The 4,595-nt window shown below is 37.7% G+C and overlaps 1 non-coding gene across 1 annotated transcript; it reads left to right on the top strand.

The window, feature by feature from the left end:
• The first annotated feature begins 3,271 nt into the window (after window positions 1-3,271).
• Window positions 3,272-3,343, top strand: TRNAK-UUU. Its single transcript has one exon. It is a non-coding gene; the product is annotated as a tRNA-Lys (tRNA).
• Window positions 3,344-4,595: the final 1,252 nt, after the last annotated feature.

Raw genomic sequence — 4,595 nt, 5'->3', positions numbered from 1 at the left:
AATCTTTCATTCTTTAGATGAACGAATATAGTTTTACACATCTTAGGGAAAAAAAAATGAGAAATCACATGCCCTTGACTGTAATTATATTTTCTAAGAAAAAAAGAAGCAAATATCCTAGTTTTAGTACAAAACGAGAACTTGCAAAAATTATAAAATTGTCTCTAATATCCTACTCATTTTTCGGTTTCCAGGTTAATTTGTCAAAATTAACATCAAAAATTTCCAAGACAGTATCACCACCAGAAGAACAATTTGAGACATAATTGAAGCTTCAATGGCTCCTCATTTCAAGATTACATTAACTGGGCTTTTGAGATAACAATATCTCCATTGGAGTGGGCTACACATAGGCTGAATAATCACTTGATAACCTGTTTGACTAGCTAATGTAGTAGAACCGTGATTTTGGACGTAACTAAATCTTTCTACGCATACAAAACAATAGTCCCATCTTGGATGACCTAATAAGGGGTACCCTATGGGTAATTCAATTACCTATATACCCTTAATACAAAAACTAAAATCAGTTTTCTAAAAAATCAAAATCAGTTTCCCTTATCATCTCTTCTTCTTCCTCCTCCTCTAGCCGAACTCTTCCCCTTCCTGCAAAAATAAATAAATTTCATCATCGTGATTAATTGTCGATTCGTAAAAATTTGATCGTCGATTAAACTCAACCACATAATGACTCGTACAAAGAAAAGCAGGGACTAGGCAAACCAAATCGTCTTCTAATCCATCAATTGAAAAAGAAGAACCAATTGAAGATGAAGGTGTAGAAACTGAAAATCAACCACCAATTGAACCAGAAATTGAACCAACTACATCTCCAACTCCGGAAACGAGGATAAGAAAGCAAGTTTTACAAACCCAATCTCCTATTTGCTGTTTTTCATCGATTAAATAACGGTTACAGTGTTGGGTTCGGCTCAAAATTGAGTTGCGTTTTTAGCCGAACTGTTCTTCACAAAAGCTTCCTGTAAGTGTATATGAACAGTTCGGCATGAAATTTCATGAAATTTCAAGCCGAACCTAGTCACAGATAGAGATGCATAGGGGTTCGGCGTATTCGATAACCATAATATGTGGCGAACCTAGCACATTTACGAGGTTCGTCTATTACGATATTCTCAATATGTGCCGAACCAATAACAATATTTTAACCCAAAAAATAACAAATTGATGTTCGGTTCATACAATTTTCGAAATATAAGCCGAACCAGTAATTATATTTTTCCGAGCTATTCAGGATGTTGTTCGGCTTATATGAAACTTTCATATAAGCCGAACTAGTGTCTAGCAAAAGGGTTGGAATTGAAAATTATAGGTTCGGCGCATGCAGTAAACAGATTCAGTGAGCCGAACCGTTCATCAATTGGTAGATTCGGCTCATAGATGTGAGCCGAACCTCAACCTGTTTCGCCGAACCATGATCCAAAAAATCATCTAAACAACCTTTATAATTCTGAAAATTATCTTAATCACTAAACAAAATATTTAATCACTAATCAATATTACTAACACTAATACGTAAAGGGCAGATTTATCATTAAAATTTTTTTGGGTTAAGGGGTAATATGATTTTGCTATTTCACAATCTTTTTTGTCTTTATGCAGTATGCCTAGTAAGATTTCAGTATGCCCAAAATCAGAGTTCATGTAGTAATGTCGAAATAATTCCTCCACCAAAAAACAGTGACACATGACGAAAAAACAAGACACACGCGACTGCAAGAACGACACGTATAACTACAGATATCCATAATTCTAATTAGCTTCACACACAGATGGATACGCTTTACTGCCTTTTCCAAAAAGACGGTGTAAATGCCTGACTAGCAAATTTAGCAAGCCCTACTTTAGGGTCCTGAACAGTTCCAGAAGCTGCAAAGGCCGGCCATTAAGGAAAATCAATCTTCCTCTTGCGTCCACAAAGTCTTACGAGTTAGACATTAAAAGCATTTACCAGTTGGGAACTAAAATTCCAACCTTGTGGCATATATAATCATTAGGTAGCTATCGTATCCACGATACTAGTACATTTGAAAGGCTACGACATGGTTCCCCCACAAAAAGAGGACCAACAGCAATGACAATGCCAATTTGTGATTGTCAGTGATTTACAAATCCAATCACATCTCTCTAATTTTACAATCTCTTTAGAACTAAGATTGGTCTCTTACTTTAATCCTCCTATAATTATGAGGTCAAGATGATGTAGGAAATTTTAAATCATACTATTGTGATTAAACAGACCGATAAGGCATGAGTAATAGTTGAGCAACATTTTCATTGAAGCCACTGAAACAAACTTCGTGAACAATGAATACTATGTGAAATAGTCATTGCATGTTTTTGACCTATAAATACATCTATTTGAAAGATTTTTACTTGTCGTAACAAAAAATTTGTATTCTACCAGAGTTGCAATATTAACAAACAAGTCGGCTTGCAATATTAACAAACAAGTCGGCTCGGATACAAATTTAATTAAAATTATAGCAACGTTGAAAAGTGGACAAAGGAACGTTGAATGAGATGGTAGAGGAAACTGTAGTAAATAGTGGTAGAAGATGCGGTGAAAGATAAATGGACTTGGGAATCATCTAATTTTTCAAAATTTTAGTCTTGAGAGCTAGCATGGATGGAGTTTCCCGCCCATATCAAGTTTTGTTGCCGGCCTATAAAAACTATTCTACCTCCTACTGAAGATCGCCAAAAAGTAGTCAAACAGAAGACTCTAGAAAATGTTGGTACGACTTCAACGAGCAGGACTGTCCTGGAGAAAGTTGAGGAAGATGAATCTCAAACAAGCATAGAAATTAATAAAATTAATGGGTCTGGTTGCTAAGAAACGAAGGGTGAACTAGATCATGTTTGTTCCGTTGAATCTTTCAGGTATGGCTGTTTTGTTAAGCAACCATATTTATCTATCTGTCGGCAAACTTCTTTCTACTTTCCATGGAGAGCTTAATGTGAGAGATGTGCTTATTAGTGAACTAGTTAATTGTAACTCATGTAATAATGGCACGGCCGCAAATCAGGAGACACCAACTCATGTACTCTTGTGCCTTTGGAATGTCAATACATATAACATATGCTTCACTGACTAATTAAATGCATCATAACTATGCTTCTATTTCTTTGCAGTTTGTATCCGGTAATACCTTAAGTTGATGGGTTTGGAAAAATCCTCAAGTTTGATAGGCTCAAACTTTTTACTAGAGTGTTCGCCCAGATTAAATGGAAATGCGACTTCCTTGCCAAGGCCGACTTAGCTCAGTGGTAGAGCGCGTGACTTTTAATCCCGTGGTCAAGGGTTCGATCCCCTTAGTCGGCGTCACCCAAATCCTTTTTTGTGTTTTGTGTTTATTTTGTGTTTCATCCTTCATGCATGTAGTTGTGCGCCCTAGATAACAAATTGAGGCATGACTAACAGCCGAGCAAAATTTCATTTGTGAACAGTGAATTCTATGTGATCATTTGTGAACAGTGAATTCAAAAACTCAGCTATCAGCATCGGGAATACCTTGTGTAATGAAATAGTGGAAACTAGATTGGGGTGCACCCTGGAAGTTTTACCAATTAACTACTTGGGCATGCCGACTGGTGGGTCTTATAGAAGCAAATTCATTTGGGATACTGTGACCGAAAGGACAGAAAAAAGACTGCAAGGCTGGAGTGCGAAGTTTCAAACATACGGAGGCAGGCTTGTACTTATTTTACACGTTTTGAGTTCACTGGCCATTTATATGATGCCCGTTTACTCCATGCCTAAGTCAGTCTCGAAAAGGTTAAATAGAATCGTGAGAAGGTACTTATGGAATAGCAGTATAGCACTGAAGCTAATAAGAAATACTCGCTCGTCGCGTGGACCAAAATTTGTCAAAGCAAAGAGATGGGAGGGCTAGGTATCCGGGAATTGAGCATCACAAATGATGCTCTTTTGTGCAGGTGGTTGTGGAGATATCAAGAAGAAAGGGAGGCAAAGTGGAGATCACTGATTAAAGACAAGTATGGAGAGAGCAAACTGAAGTGTGACACTAAGATTTCAAAGTTGAAGTATGGGAGCGGGATCTGGAGAGGCTCACCAACAGGATGGACAGTTTTTATAAAGGAGCTGTGGATACCAAATATGCATCTCGACACGTGTACGAGAAGATAAATGCGAAATCATTCAAAAGGATCTGGTCAAAGATCTTATAGCATACCTCGAAAAATCTTCGTCGGTGACTTGTCAAATCAAGTCAGAGAAAGTCATAATTAATGAACCGGCGAAGATACGTGCACGAGATAATAGTGCAAACTGCGAGAAAGCTGTGGGAGTATTCGGCAAGGTATCACACGAAACAAGTATACAGGCGAAGGAAGATTGCTTGGCCTAAAAGTCATTCGGCAAAGATAATACTTATTGAGCAAGAAATAGGACAGCTGTCCCGAGAGGATCACATGGGTATCAACGAAAGAAGGGGAAAAACTTTATGGAAAACAGGCTGGGCGAAGGATAAAGCAAGACCACGAAGCTCCCACGAAGAAAAATGAGCTGTCCAACACTAAGGGTGATATGCCTATAAATAGAGGTCCTTGGGCAA

Source organism: Papaver somniferum, chromosome 2 (genome assembly GCF_003573695.1).
Source record: "Papaver somniferum cultivar HN1 chromosome 2, ASM357369v1, whole genome shotgun sequence".
In the NCBI taxonomy this organism is placed as follows: Eukaryota; Viridiplantae; Streptophyta; class Magnoliopsida; order Ranunculales; family Papaveraceae; genus Papaver; species Papaver somniferum.
This window is presented reverse-complemented; position numbering and strand designations above follow the sequence as displayed.